The sequence below is a fragment of the Heliangelus exortis genome, chromosome 1 (genome assembly GCF_036169615.1).
Source record: "Heliangelus exortis chromosome 1, bHelExo1.hap1, whole genome shotgun sequence".
NCBI classification, from domain to species: Eukaryota; Metazoa; Chordata; class Aves; order Apodiformes; family Trochilidae; genus Heliangelus; species Heliangelus exortis.
Window position 1 is genome coordinate 91,378,543 of NC_092422.1, and position 16,753 is coordinate 91,395,295.

Below are 16,753 nucleotides of genomic sequence, written 5' to 3' on the forward strand. Positions count from 1 at the left end.
AGCTCACCCAGGTTCCCTTGTGTAGTCACATACTCTAACATTCCATTTATTTAATATTGCTTTCTTTAAGTTTGTATTATTTGTTTGTTGTTCTTTGCTACTTTCGCCCACTCAGCTATTCATTCATTCCTGTTAGAAATTAACAGGCTACAGCAAAAGCAACTTGTCCTCAGTGAAAGTCATAAATTCACCACAGCACTTCACTAAGGATACATGACCACAACACAAAACTACAGTCTCCTCCCTCTTTCCCAGCTGCCCTTCTCAGATTTTTCATCCTCAGTCCTGCAAGTCTAGGTTGCACACCAGCACCTAAACCTCTCTGTGTCCAGCCAGTTCCTGCAGTATCCCACACTTGGTACATTCAAGCACTGCAAGTTACCAGTCTTAACAAACTACGGATCTTAAGGCAGGGAATACCGCTGGGATCTGGGATCAAACAACACCTCGTCTTCACAGGGAGCAGTCACAACATTCATTCTCTCCTTCTTCAGTTTTAAAGGGAAAATCAGTATAAAAGCCCTTGGAATCAACAAAAAGCATGAGCCCTACATACGTTTATGCTTAAACAAGCTGTCCTGGGGGCAACTACTGAAGTAATCTGGCTGGAAAGACCAAAGAGCAGATTTGTTTGAATTAGTGCAAGGAAAATAGAAAATTTCCACTGTCCCAGAAAAAGATGACTGCAAATATCTCCCAGTCATGTGTCCTCCAATGATTGCTATTATGTTTAACATTAAAAAAACAATCTTTATTCATAGCAGGCTTAGATAATATACCTCAAAACATTTCCTTGGTGTGTAGATGTGCATTTTGAATGTCTGGTTAAGACATCCTTAGCCACGGGCACCGATTATTTTTCTTCATACGTCATCCTCTTTACGCAACTGTGTTGTGTGTTGTACGTATTTGATGCATGGAATATTTTATGTGAGAAGATGCTAGCAGAAACATAGATTCTGCCATAACAGATGAGGCAGCTTGTCCATTAAGCCCCAGCACCAGCCTGTAAGGAAAATGTTTCCTACTGGTATAGTAGGAAAAAATTACCATCCAAGAAAGGTCAGAACCAGAATTCTGGATCTGAAAATACTCAGATTTTGAGAAAAATAGGTCCCATTTCCAAAGCACTCATATGGAGGTCCTCCCAAAAGGCTCCAAATTCTAGTTACAAGTCCCTTTACTACACTGCTGTAAATATCAGGAAAGATTGAATCAGATTTAAGAACCTGCCTTAAGTTTAGCTTCTTGAAGCCCTTAATTAAATAGGTTTATTAGAAAAATTAAACACAGAGAAGGAAAATATCACATGGGAAAACTCCACGTTATTGTATAAGCTGTGTTACACATAAAGCCAGGTTTTTTGCTATCTGTTGCTCTTTATCCCCTGTCCAAACCAATTCCCTATGAGACTCTTATCAAGCAAGAAACAGCACAATGCAGCTAATCCAGAGCCACATATGGGCTGACCAGCCTGCAAAACACTTGCTATCAAACTAACACCTTAATTCTGCCTCCCTGTCCCTCAGCGGTGATGCTGAGCTGACCTTCTCTCCCTCCAGATCCTGATTTTCATTAAACTGGTAGGAATTCATTATCTTTGAAAACCCAGCCCCTCTGTATTATGTAACTGAAGTTAGCCAAAAGGGTCCAAAACAGTAGGGAGGGAAGAGGAGGGGCATCGTGATTACATAAATCTCAATTCTTTTGGAAACTAAGTTACAGCTATAAAGGACCAGGGTGACTTTAACTTCTGTTGGCATTGGCTTAAACAGTGTGGGGCAAGGAGTCTTTACCCTCACCTTTCTCCTCCTGGCACAGTCCTTTGTCTCCCTGGGCACATGGCACTGCCATGTTTCTGCACTGGATGCCTTGCTAGGTGAGAGCTTATCTTGCCCAGTGTACACAAACTGTATCATCTGATGGTATTAGATTGGATAACACTCTGCTATCAAAGAGTTGATCTTCAGTTATCCATAAATCTTTGTTTACTACTTTTATTACACAAAACAGTGAGCAATTGCTTAAATTTGCCTCATGACTCATTACAGTTTAGTTCATGAAGTGCATAACCCCCCTGGATTTGTTATGAAACACAAATTCACTCACACAGCATTTCTTTTTATCTGTCCCCATCTCCTACCACACAAATGTATTGGTACTAATATGTGAGATTATCTGGAGCATCTATGTACATGCAACCTGTTGTTGTGAGATACTGTTGTGTGGCTCTGAAATTCACCATTTGATGACAAGGACTACATCACTTACTGGAAGACGCAGGAGCAAGTCTGGTAAATAAATCCTAATGGTTTGCCACAGTATCACAGAAGGGTTGAGGTTGGAAGGCACCTCTGAAGGGCATCTGGTCCAATCCCTTTGCTCAAGCATGGCCACCAATGTCTGGCTGACCAGGACTGTGTCCACATGGCTTTTAAATATCTCCAAGGATGGATATTCCACAACCTTCCTGGGTGAACCTGTGCCATTGCTCAGTCACCCTCACAGTGAACAAAGTGTTTCCGGATGTTCAGAGAGAACTTCCTGTGTTACACTTTGTGCTCATTCCTTCTAGTCCTGCCACCATTGAAAAACAGCCTGGCTCTGTCTTTCACCCTCCCTTTTGGTAATTCCAGTACCCCTGAGCCTTCTCCAGGCTGAGCAGTCCCAGCTCTCCCAGCCCATCCTCATGGGAAAGGTTCTCCAGTCCCTTTATCATCTTCGTGGTGCCTCATTGGGCTCTTTTCAGTATGTCCATGTGTCTCTTGTACTGAGGAACCATGAACTGGACACAGTGCTCCAAATGTGGCACCAGCAGGGCTGAGCAGAAGGGAAGGATCACCTCTCTTGACTTGTTGGCAACACTATTCCTAATGCAGCCCGGGGTACTATTAACCTTCTATGTCGCAAGGGCACATTGCTGGCTCATGTTCAATTTGCTGCCACCAGGACCCCCAGGTTCTTTTCTGCTACACTGCTTTCCAGACAGTCATTTCTCAGCACATCCTTGGACATGAGGCTATTCCTTTCCAGATGCAGGATTTCATTTCCCTTTCTTGAGCTGCAAGAGGTTCCTGTCAGCCCATTTCTCCAGCCTCTCCCCACTTTCTGGCATATCAGCCACTCCTATTTTTGTGTCATCTATAAACTTGCTGAGGGTATATTCTGCCCCATCATCCATACCCTTTATGGAGACATTGAACAGGACTGGTCCCAATACTGACCCCTGGTCTACACCACTAATTATTGCCCTCCAAATGGACTTTGTACCACTGACCACCACCCTCTGGGCTCAGCCATTCAGCCAGTTTTCAATCCACCTCAGTCTTTGTCTACTCAGACAAGGGCCAAGTGAAGCAAGTTTTCTCCTGCTTTAGATTGGAAAATGCCCTAAGACATGGCAAAGGAAGCAAGATACTGACATTAGCCTCTACAATTCCACGGGAAGGTAAATGGGGAGACTTCCAGGACCACTGGATGAGGACATAAAGAGATAGTCACAGTTGGGTGGGATCCAGGCTACTTCAGAGTGTCCAAAGTTAGAAAAAAAATGACCAAGATGAGCTGGACTGTGACGAGAAGATGCACAAAGCTACAGCAGAAGAATCACAGGCACTCACAAGTTAAAAATCTCCTTTAGAAAACTAAGGCAGGAAAAATATGTAGCAATTTATGCTTTAGTTAGGGGAGGAAAGAGAGGATTAGTAGGTCAGTGTATTTCCTGTGCTATCAAAGTGAAAATCAGGCCCTTTTAGGGTCTGACCAAAATCTGGCACCTCTAATGCATGCTGCACCTAACACACAGTACTAAAAACTGCACTGTAATCACACCACAGTTACATTGCTGCTCTGGGGAAACACACCTATGTGTGCCCTACCACTTGTGGAAAGGACATCCCCATCTGTAAAGGGATGAAAAAGAGGGAGCCTCTGTGTTAACAATGGGCTGGAGGACTGAAGCCAAGGTGTTAATGATATCATGGGACAAGGACTGGAAATAAGTGGGAAGTACAATTTGACAAAGTTGACAATTTGTTCTCAACTCAGTCAATTGAGGGAAGGTTTAAAATTGGTTCAACCTTCAGAGTCCACTAAGGACCCAGCAAGAAGCACAGCTCAGATTGTAGGCTTCCCCTCTGGTCAAAATAACCAGGGCCAAGGCACCTCTGTTATCATCAAAGCCAAATAAAGGCACATATCATGCCACACAGTTAAACTTTGAGCTCCCACATCTCCAAATGAAGGGCATCATGAGGCACCAATCTGATATCACAGTATTGACAGGAGGTGAATGTTCTTACAGCAACAGCTGCCAAAGGGCAAAGTCTTCCTCCTTAAAGAGAACTTCACCCAAAACAGGCATGCTTTTTTAAAAAACAGACTAAAAAACACTGTATCTGGGTGTACCACATGGCTATTGTATGAGTCAGACCTTGAGATTTATTAAATAATTACTCCATTAAGACAAACTGTCAATGAAGTCAGTGGGAGTTTGATCTGAAATGGGAAACAGGGAGTGGAACAAGGGAAAAATTTACCCCCTGGCCATATAGATCTTATTTCAGTCTGAAACATGTGGCTGAAAAGCACTTCAGGTCGTCCATAAGGCTGAAAGGTGCTCTTCTTAGCAGCAGTATATTTCTGAGAACAAAGTATATTCTGCCAAATTCTGTATGTTTTCATACATGTTTAATTTTACTCAAGAGTATCCCAAATCAACAAGGATCAAATTTAATACGATGATCTGGCAAATGACAACTTTTTATATTTGGACTTATTCTGGCGCTGCTTCTTTGGCTGCAAATCACGGTTTAAATTTACATCACCTTTAGTCCTTACTTTTTAAAGTAATCTTTTACAATTGTAAAACAATATATCCCTTAAAAGGTCCAGTTCTCCTTGCACAACACTGTCTGTCTTTACTTTGCTATGAGAGGAAGAACTGACCTTAATGCTCCACTTGATCAAAAGTGATTCTCTTTTAAATTAAGTTTTAAAGTTCAGATGAACTATAATTGCATCTGGCATAATAAATAGTTAACTCACCATATGCTTTCTCTCCTGCACTGTTAAACAGATCAAACTGGCAGGATGCAAATAAGCTATACCTCTTCAATAACAGTGTCCAAAACAAGCAAACCCAGCATGGCTTGGTTTGTACTATTCTTGTTTAATCTGGAGCAATCTTGTTTAAAAAAGAATTGATCAGTGCCCAGCAAGACCAGCAAAACCAAAACAAAACATGTTGGGTCAACTTTCCTCCTGATGTCATTTTACTCATTTCAATAAAACAACACTAAGAATGCCTATGACCTGTGCTACACACTTGCCAACAAACTCTGATCGATGTACTACTAAGATAATAAAACATAATAACAAAAAAAGCAGAGAGTGAAACTGGCTTCTTTCCTGCTCCCAGTGATGCCAGAGTAAAGACCATGCTTGGAACAGCCAGCATGAATCATAGGAATATGAATGATAATTGAACCAACCAGTTGTTTTCTCTTTCATTTTTGTAGTTTGATAATATGAATGGCCATTTTTACCTTTAGTGCTTCTCAACAAAGAATTCCCTTATTTTCACTTGCAAAGCAGTATGGCCTGGATTGCTCTGCCTCCCACTAATTTTATGGTGGTTTCAGTGAAATTATCTTGTATTTACCCTGGCAGAAATGTCAGAGAGCAATAAATCCCTACCTGTAAAGATCCACACTGATACTTACTCAGTAGTGGATTTGTAAAAACTAGTCACAGATCCTCTGGAGCACACACCAGTGTCAGAAGCTATGCTGCCAGCCTCCTCAGAAACCCTTTTTGGCTTCTCTGCCATTGTGCCTCGTGTGAGGCAGAGTGGAGCAGTGACTAGAACATCACAGTCCAGTCCTGAGATCAAGCTTCCAGCTCTACTGCAGTTTTTGGACCAGAACTTTGTGTTATTTTATCCCCTATTAAGAGAGCTTAAAAAGAAAGCATTGATGTAAGAAAAACTATCTCAAGCAAGTAGCAATCTGAATAATTTAAGCAGCTACATACTCACACAGTCACAGTTGCTTTCAGAGGACAGGAACCAGATACACTTGAATCAGCTGTGATTTGCTGACCTTGGAGGAGAACTAGAAGTGATTATCCTGTTTCTCTTGGCATTTATGAAAGGCATGTTACCATGTAAAAGAGGGTGAGGGAATGAAAGAAGGTGAAGCACTCATAATAATGATTAAATGTTGCCTAGGCTAAAATTGGATAGTTGATTTCAGTGTGATTCAAAGGGGATCATTCATATTGAAACACCAAAGGTCTGTTGCATAGTCTTCCAGGAAAAAAGGGAACTGCTGAGGTGCAAGGCATTTGTGTGGATGCCAGGGACCAGCTGGGAAGAGTGGATGAACTGAAAAACAGTGACAACCCATTAGTACCTACAGAAAATTCCCTACACGGAGGCTGCTATTGCTATTGCCATCTGAAAGTGAGAAAAGTAAAGAAACAAAAGAGAAAGATGATGGGTGTTTGAGGTGATGCCACTGCAGCTTGCTTAGACATCTCTTGGCATGCAGTGATCTGCAGCCGTTTGAATCCCTTGAACCATTTCTCACTGGTCTCTCCATGCTTCACCCAAAGAGTTCACAGGCAGGAAAGTAACAGAGGTGCATTTTGAAGTATGTAAACAGATAAATAAAAAACATAAGCATGTGTATGTTTGCATACATAGGTATGCACATACACATTTCAATTATACATATGTATATGTAGGTATAGAAAGTATCAGTGGCATCCATACATATGCATGTAACTCTCTGCAGAGTAAACAGAAAACTGCATCAAACAACATCAAATTGTGCCAAAACTCAAATTCTGCAAACAAGCACTGCAATGTCTGCCACCTTGGTTTGCTCCAGCACTTTACATTTAAGTCTAATTCTACCTAGTAGGGTTTTTTTCAAGATTTCCCAGTTTGCACCTCTAGAAAATTTCCATTGGAGGTAAAGGGATTCAAATCCCATACCAGTGGGCTCACTTTCTTTAAACAGCTTTCCATGACTGCATAGGAACAGTCACAGATTAATAAGCAGCTCACAAACTGCATGTTGACAGGTGCTGTGTGTATATATATGGCTATTCAGTGATTTTTTCACCTGTTGGTCACTGGGTGTAATGAAAAGACCCACACAGCCTTTTTTCTACTCACTCATCCACCTCAGTCTCCCATTCTTCCACCTGGGAAATTTCACCACAACAGAATCATGCAAAGCTCACAGATCAATCCTGCAGCCTAAAAAAAATGTGCTTAGCACAGCCCCCCATGACACTACGGATGCAGCACACGTCCTTTGCAGGGTTATTCTACACAGGGACAGTGGCCATCTCCTGGAGACTTGGGACACCTGCCCAGCAGCTGGAAGGTCAGGGTGGATGCTTGCCACCTTCTTCCTTTTGTGACAGCACAAAGTTTCTGGGTGGAAGAATGGACGTGTGACAGTCCTGCTTTTGGATGAGATGTTGCACACACAGGAACAGTGGGAGGTTTTAACTGTTATGTTTCTATTGGAAATAAACAAATTCTCTTAAAATCCTGTTTAAAAAATCTTCTAAAAATCTGACCTATATTTCCTTGTTTTGACCATATGTTAGCAGCTGTTATTTAGTCCTTTATATCGCTTTACATCTGATAAGCACTCAAACCATTCCAGTTGTTAACCATCATCACTCTTTCAGTATTTTCTACAATTCTGCAGCTGTAGAATCTGTCCATACAAAATCTTTGACCAATGAAAGAAAAATGCGAAGGAAACTCAGAGAATATTTTCTCTGTCCTAACAGTTAACTATAACTACAGACCTGAAATTTGACACCCTTATTCTGTCTAGTCTATCAAACATCAGAACCCCAAAATATTTTAAAAGATTTGGATCCTGAAAAGATTTATTTCTAGGCTTAACTTTAAGCAAATAATACTTGCATTCTTAAATCCAGAGTTTGTTTTGTGTGGCAAGAGATGTCAGAATGTCAATACATATGGCCAGGGACATTTTAGCTGATTGAGAAATTCATGCCCATTTTTTTTTTAATCTGGTGTGTGTGTGTCCTGGAAACAGAAATGTCCATTCTAGAACTATCTGTTCCCAAATTAACTCTGTTTAAATTTAAATACTGAAAAAAAATTCTCCCGGAAATAGGGTCTTTATCTTGTTTCTATGCATCAGAAGTTATTCCAAACTTCTGGCCAGCAATTTTACATGTTCTGTATTGATTTCCCTTTGCTGGCACCTTCCAACAAGGCAGCAAAGCCCAGAGAAGGCTAGCTGAGTGCAAGGATATTCGCAGCTTTTATTGCAATAGGCACCCCCCTCAACAGGAACCCACATGGGAATGTTTAATCTGGCCAGTTAAACATCAGCTGGAAAAAACATTTGACAGCATCCTGTGGAGAAGCAGCTAAGCAGTGACAGGGGCTGATGAGCAAATAGATTTTCCCAACCCTGTTTCCTGTGACTTGCTTTTCAGAACATTTTAGTAGATTACAATATGCAACTCATAAATATTAATTTATTTTTTTTTTATACCAACTCAGTGGTCTGAAAGCCATTTTAAAGATAAATTAAATGAGATTCCTCTGAAGAGGTCACCGTTCATCAAATACAAACCAAAGCTGCATGAGAAGATTAAAACACCTGGAAGGAAAGATTAAATGGCTATGACAGTCAGATGCAATGAATAGTTATTGAAACCAGCCCTTCCAACCCGCAGGTAGAATTTAACGTGGATTTTAGTGGATTGTCAAGGCTGGAAGCAGTATGACAAAGGTCATCAAGGGGGAGACATTGTGACAAGAAGCCAGCAAGAAATTCTAGGCTGTCTATGCAACAGGGAGCCTGGGAAAGGAGTTGGAAACTTCTGTCACCCTCTCCGTCTTCCTTCTGTCCTCCCAACACCAACAAAGTGAATAGGCTTGCAAGAGAATGACTGCTGTGTAAACTGAACCACAGGTTTGTTCTTCAAACCCTTCTCCAATGTTAGAGCAAGGCAGCTACAACATTTCTAACTGAGTTACCTGTGATCTTCCTGGGGCATCTCAGCCCAATGAACTCTACGTGCCTCGTGAGATCGGAATCAAACTCTCTCTTTTTCAGAACTAAAAAGCAGGAAAAAAAGCATTGACTACATAACATACATTACAAGGATGTACAATTTGTTAGAGTAAGGAGCAGAATGACATGCTGACTAAAGCATGGGTTGGCATTGCTTTAATTGACATGCTGTCAACGATGGGCTCACGTTACACCTTAGCACAAATGTTACTATGCAGAACAACAGTGTAATATCAAAAGCCAGATCACATTACTCACCCAGACTGAAACAACAGATTTATTGACAAGAGAGTAAGCTCTGGTAGTGCTGCTATAACCTCTAATCAGTACAGCTACGTTCACAGATCAGGAAGATTTATGTAACTGTTTTTCAATAACTGAGTTTTTCAGTGAATTCTTAGTTCGTAGCAACAGCACCGTTTCATACTGCGAGATGGCAGCAGCATTAACACAGTTTTAAGGAGCAAACAAAATGGCCCCAACATCTATAAACCAGCAAGCAGCAGCCTCCTGTGTATTGGAAAAATATCCAGGAGGGTGTTACTGTCACTGATCCAGGACCAGGGCAAAAAAATACATGCTTAGATATTTCTGTAATGCATGTTCATCTTCCAAACCAGCTTTTAGGACTCTGGTATTAAAAACTACTGAATAAAGGAAAGACTTGTACTATTTTTATTTTAATTTTCCCCTCATCTAAAAAAGGAATAAAGTCTTGAAATGTCTACATCTACAAAAATCCTGATTACTTTTTCTTCTCTGCTTAGGAAGAGTGCTTCTTCAAACAACAAATGAACAAACACAAAACCCAAGCAAATGAACCCACAATTTTTTGTTAATTTGCCAGTTCACTACCATTTGAAATATAATATAAATAAATATCAAAATAAAATTAAAATTGCATAGAAATAAAAGCAAATATTAAAAAATCAAACCACCATAAACAGGAGACTGCTTCCAGCAATAGTTAGAATATAACTGCATACAAAGCCTTTGTGCACATCTTTGTAAGCAAACCTGGGTTGTCTACCCTGCAACATCAAATCAAAACTGAAAGGCAAAATGCAAGTAACACATTTAAAATAAGCATCAAAAGACTATGATCACAGCGAAGTCACAAATATTACAGCTCAAATGGTAATCAGAGGGTGAAGGAAGGAACTGTAGTTTGAGGATCAATGGTTTGAATTTCGCAGGTGAGATGATCCAAATAGTTTTAACTAACCTTTTAGTGCATTCAAAATATTATATCCTTTTATCACAGGATCAGATATTCTTTTATCTGAGAGTACCTACCACATTCAGTGCTCAAGACCCATAGCATTGAGGTAAAGAACAAGTTGAATTTTCCATTTTGTCTTTACTACTTGGCTCCTTACTTCTGCATTTTACTCTGTTTCTATGCTTCCAGTCCTTCACTGTGATGTTTCTTGAAGGCATTTCTATCACACTTTCACCTTAACAGGTAGGAATCTAAAACCACTATTTCAGTCACCACCTGCTTCAAGCTGATGAGGTGGATATTCTGTGAACAAATTACTGATGACTGTTTAATTAAAAGTTTGTCCTGAAAGACATGTGCAAGTGGGCAAATGATGAGGCTTGTCTCCTTCTTTCACTTATCCATTATCAAGGGTTTGGCTCATAACTTTTAGACTGGTTTTTTTTAAGCATCAGAGAGAGTCAGGGAGACCACACCCCCAGCTACACATCCTATCTAAAGGCACTTAATTTTTATTAAATGCTGGTTCTCACTTTTTTCCCCCCAGTTATATTCATTTCAATAGCTCTCTCAGGTAAAACAGGTGACATGTAACCTCTCTGACATACCATGTATTTGTCCAAATCTTTACAGAAGAGATCTGCTTCTAAACATAACTACATGCTGTCCTTTATCCACCCACGCTAGATAGATATAAAGCAAAGGGAAACATTCAAATAAGTTTTGGAGGAGACCATCACTGGATTCAGTTCCTATGGGTTCATCTGTGAAAAGTTTGTGCTGTTGGAGTTGTTTTTCAGATTATATTGAACCTGAGTTATTTGGAGAGAAAGGAGACAGAGACATCTCTTGTAGTATGAACCAAACCTTATTTCTTGCTATATGGAAGAAAGGGGAAAAAAGAAGCTGTGACGACCTGTTTAAGGAAGTAGGAGAGAAATATTGCCTCTTCTTTTAAAATAATTGCAGTTTTACAGTAACTACAATACAGTTTGTAGCAGCCTCCTCCCTTATTTTCTCACAATCATATCCCTACAAAATTGAATTAATGGATCCTCTCTTCAAGTCAGGGGGTAATGAAGTGATGATACAGTATTTCCAGCTCTTAGCACAACCTCCAACTTGTAAAATGCTGAGGCATGCCTATAAAACAGGGACAAAAGTGGGTGAGGCTACTGCTTAACAGTAGTCATAATAATAATATATTAATGATACTGAAAACTGAGTGGTATTTACCATGAAACTCACCAAGAGAAAAAGTCCTTTGGCTATTTTCTTTTCCAATTTCATTAGAGATTAGCCTGTTTCTTTTTTCAGTCCTGCCTAACATAACACTATTCTGTACAGACTTAGAGGCTTGCATGTGTTTTATTCAGCACCTTCCTGTGGTTAGGTCTAGTTTATCTTTTCAGTTTTGCTGTGATGACCCTCAGCCCCCAGGAAGGGCTAAGATAGGGTGTCATACCTTTCTGCTGCTAAGTCCTTGTGTTGGCAGGAACCAGGCAAGGCACCATGGCAGTCCTAGACCTGTTCTGGCTCTGGAATTCCTCTGCCTCTCACAGGCACCTTTTCTTCTGAAGCAATTCACTCCTCTAGTTGAATGATAAGGGGAAGACTTGGGTCATTCCTGGAGATATTGGTGAATGCATACAGCTACAGGCCTTGTATTTGCTTGGTGTTCATTCACCAAAAGTACAGTAGCCCTGCCCATTTTCAAGCGATCAGTGCTGAGAGGCTTTATGAAGTGACAGAAAGATTCACAAGCATATGCTGAGACTCAGCAAACCTTAAATTTTACTGTGGCTGCTGCTGAAGAATTTTATGGAAGTAATATCTTGCTAAAGATCTAGCAATAAAAATGGCCAATCATTCCAATTAAGGTCCTCCAGGTTAAAAAAAAAAATTAGAAATACACTTTTTTATTATATCAGGAAAAATGGCTGGAAAAGCAGGGCAAGCTTGTAGATGACACTTGTGCCTCACGGGATTGTATTTTGCCCATATTAGTAGTAGTTTTCACTCCAGAGTACTAGGAGTGCTGTACCTACACTACTCACAGTGCAAATTTTAAAATTCTTCTAGGATTAAACTGGCCTTACATACAAACACAGAGAAACCTCACGGAGGAGCTGAGACGTTGGCACTGAATTCACTTCAGTCTGCTGCAATTTGATGAAAAACCTGAAATGGAAGTTCTGTTGCTGTCTTTGTTCTGCTGTTGGACAAGTGCCATTGAGTGCCACAGGAATGGTTTCTGTATGAAGCTGCAGTCACTGTACTCATCCTGGATCTGTAGTGTGAAGACATACCACCCTCTTCTAGAAAAATCTGTTTTATCTGGTTCCACTATACACCCCACGTTGCTCTAAGATGTGCCTACAATAGGATGGGCTTAGCTAAAACTACACTCCTGCTCTCTTCAAAAGCAGTTGTCAGACAAAATGCAGTTTTGCTGACTCCATCAGTGCTGCCATATCTGCAAGTGTAAACAAAGGGTAATGCAGCTGTTCATCTCACAAACCGTTGTGCATTTTGACAGTGTGGTTTTCCCCTCTTGCTTCCCTCTTTGCTTGGCTCATACAATGAGTCTGTCTGCTGATGTGGAGAAGAAAAACATGGCATTCCGATGCCAGCAACTATCTGCTGCCTTTTATCAGCTCTTTTGCATTCCTCCCTTCTTGCCACCTGCTGACAGTAAGTCCAAAAAAGTGAACATTTTAGGTGCAGAGATTTCAGAATTATTCAAATCCTGCCCTGTATGGATGCTTCACAGAGGCCTCTTTTGCCCTTAGACAAGACAGCTCCTAGTTCTGTGTCTGCACACCTGAAGCAAGCTGCAGTTGCCACCTTCTCTGTAGCTCTGGGGACTGGGCTCTCTGTTGTTTGCCTTCTGTAATAATACCTCAGCTTCTTGTAGAATAGGATTGTTTTTTCTTTTTGTGTGTGCCTGCATGCAACAGCTGGTTATGCAATCATTTCAGGGAGGGGGCTTGGCAGGCAGCTTCCACCGAAATCACACTCTTCAGTTTAAAAAACCACCACTGGTGTTTGTGATATGAGCTCTCATCCAACAATGCCATGGTGTGGAGGAGCCTCAAAAATATCCCTGAATGTCAAGCAAATGTCCCCCCTCCTTATGTACACAAGCACGCTGTTCTCACAACAGGATCTGCTTGTGCCAGTCAAAGAAAAAATAGTGTAGGGGGGTGTATGTTACATGTATTGTTTCGTCTGTCACATCACCTTCACTGCCTATTTATTTGTTTGTTTGTTTACTTATGTTAAAGCCAGCCTGTATTCCATGTCAGGCATGGCAAATGTTTATATCTCAGGAATCATACCCACATTTTACATACCAGGATCTCAGCTGAACCTGGGGCTGCTTGTGATTCCCATTAGTCAACAGGAGCTGCACGTGTCCACCCGGGAGGGAGCATCCCTCAACCTCCTGGTGCCGCATCTGCTGGTGAGCAGAAAATTAATATTTTATAGCAGAGAAAAATAACTGGAAGCAGCCTTGCTACACTGTAGTAGCCAGCACCGTGCATGATGTATAGCATGCTGCCTAGCAATGTTGCTAAGCAACGCAGCACCATCCAAGAAAATCCTGCATTAGCTTGTAGTGGCTGGTGGGGGGGGTTAGACGTGACACTTTGCACACAGAATGATGTGGAGGGGAGAGGTGTGCTCTGCTCAAGTCTATTATGGCCATCTCCAATTGCTAACACATCTCTCCTATTATTCTCCCCGGGATGATGAACTACATCATGATGCGCCGTGTGCTGCAATAATTTTCCGCTGAAAAAATACCTCCCCCCACCCCCCACGCTTCCTGTTTCTTAATGCTCTTCAAACCTGATTTAGAGAGTAGAGAGTAGTGGAATTTTACAGCTACATCCCATGATGCTCTTGCTCTCGCTCTCAATCCCATGGCCTGGCTCATACCTCAAGCTAACCGTAAAGCCAGATCACAACGATGTGACTCACTATTATAACTAAAGATAGATCTTGTCAAAAGTGGTCATGAGCCCTGGATGCTGGAGGTTGTTTATTCAGCATTGTGCTTTCAGATGGGTATTTTTCCTCTATGTCCTGAGCCCCTAACTTCTGACCTTCAAAGGTCTATCCCATGTTACTGAGTAGACGGGTACGGCACACGCCTTTGGTGATCTGAAGGAAACCCCAGATGGGCTGCACAGAAGCTGGGGGTGAGAATTCATCCTCATACAGGTCCCAGGTCAGAGCTACAGCACGGACATGGGCCATGACAGCCACAGGAAGGAGGGAGAAAGTCTTTTTTTAAGAGGGATTTCTTCTAAGTGTAACAACCTTTGGTAGGGCTTTTTAATGTTTACGTACCAGCTGTTTCCAAATGTGAGCATTCATCTGGAGCATTTAATACCCACACAGAACAAAGAAACCCTGGTGCAGGAAACAGAGAAGCAACTGAGGCACCAAACAAGACAAGACGGGCTGTTGCCCCAAGACCAGCAGCTCCTGCTAAGGCCACCTTATGGCTCAGCTTCAGCCAGGAGCAGGTAAGTGGGAAGAGAGGCAAGACCTGCTCTATTCTTAGACACCTCAGCCACCCTCTCTGGCAGTGACTGGTCAATGATGACATGGTGAATACGGGCTTGGTGAAGCCCCATGGGCATAACAGCTCTGCAGGGCAAACACGCCTGGGACCTGGGGAAACGCTGTCCTGGAAGAGAGCAGCTCCTGCTGTTGCAAAGTGATCTGAATTCCCCCAGCCTCAGCCACCCAAGCATGAGGAAAGGAGGATTGACTTTGATTGACTTTGATTACGCCATGAAAATAGATATGGAAACTGACAGGTGAAGGAGTCCTTTGTTTGGATGTGTTGAATCCATGTCAGCCCTGTATAATTCCACTGGTGTCAAAGGCATTACATCAGGGATAAAACCAAACCATTATTTTTAACCTGGTCATTTCCTTGTGTGCCCTTCATTCAGGAAATCCCTATGCAAGTGCATGATTTTAGTCATGTGAATATTCTCACTGGAGGCAGTGTGACTGCTCAGGTACTTAGAGTTAACCACACGCATATATACACACCGGACTGGGGCCTTAAACAGCATTGGAGGGAAAGAAGAAAGAAAATAAGTGTGGGATTACCTGAACAACAATGTACTATGAGCGTCTGTGAAAGGTGTCTGCCCACTTGGGCCATAGTGATATTTTGCAACAGTAGTGGATCAAGGGTTGGACTTGATGATCTCTGAGGTCCCTTCCAACCCAGCCAATTCTATGATTCTATGATTTGCATCTATGTCCCCCTTTTAAACTTGGCAATTTCTCAGAGACCAAGATTATCTGTAGAAAAACACTTCAAGATTGCTGTAAAGGGGGTGCAGTGGTTTGGAGAACAAAATACTCAAAATGCTCCTAAAGTATTAAAAAAAAAAAATTAACAAAGAATCTAGTTATGCAAATGTCCTTTGGGGACTGCAATCTATGTCTGTGACTTTCACAACCTTGCCCTGATTCCCTGTCCTGCACTTGCAGGCAACACCCTAGGGGTCTTCATAGGAAGCCTTAACACATGTGTTATTCTGCATTGCTTTTGGCTTCACACTTGTGTTCCTCAGAAATCGTGACTTCCCAAAACCAAGAATTATGATCTCTAACCAGTGTCATATGTGAGCAATGCTCTACAGAAATCTTCTGAACAGTGACTTACATATATTTATATCTCACAGCATTCTAGAAGACAGACCAGGAAATCACCAACCAAAGAAATTTGGTTGATGAATCCCCATCCAGTTTCTGTGTTACACCAAGACTATTTTGAAAATTCCCTTTTGCAAAAGCACTGCTTTCACCACTTTACAAAGATATTTTTCAAAAGGCCAAGCGCATATTATAACATCTGGCTGCCAAGTGAAAAGGAATGCCAAACATTCACCTATGAGATTTAAGCCCTCAGCTGTGATCTGAACAAGGGTGACTTTCACATATACCATACCACAAGATAAGTGATTCAATGAAGTTCCTGAAATCAGTGCAGTTGCTGTGGTTTGCAGCAGAATGAAGTCAGGTTTGACATAATAAATGAATCCATAGAGAAGGTGCTCACAGACATTACAAAATAGGCTAGAAAGAGTCAGAAGACTTGCAGAATTAATCTGTCATTACTATGGGGAAAGAGCTACTAGAAATAGTTATGTCTATGACTTCTAGAATAGTCTGTAATTTCTCATGCTCATACAAACGAGGGAAAACACCATCTTCACCAAACTTCCCTTTACTTACATGTGGATTTGTTCAACTTGCTAAGAAAGCAACCAGCTTAGTTTCGTCCCAACTTTCTCTTTCAGGTTTATGTATTTGCCATTCAAACAAGACAGGCAAACCCCTGAAAGTCATTACACAGGACATTGAGCAAATGGAATGTGGAAGAATGTTTTTTAGTTTCTGACATATGATC

General features: G+C 41.3%; 1 long non-coding RNA gene across 2 annotated transcripts in view; it reads right to left on the minus strand.

Annotated features, from left to right (window-relative positions):
* LOC139800553 (uncharacterized) overlaps positions 1-13,828 on the minus strand; it is a 48,524-nt gene extending 34,696 nt beyond the window's left edge. The window contains exon 1 of one of the 2 annotated variants that reach the window (XR_011727789.1): positions 13,662-13,828. This is a non-coding gene — a long non-coding RNA (uncharacterized lncRNA). Of the gene's footprint in view, positions 1-5,046; positions 5,160-13,661 lie in introns of those variants that run through there. The other variant, XR_011727790.1, reaches the window with a different exon arrangement.
* Between the last annotated feature and the right edge of the window lie 2,925 nt (positions 13,829-16,753).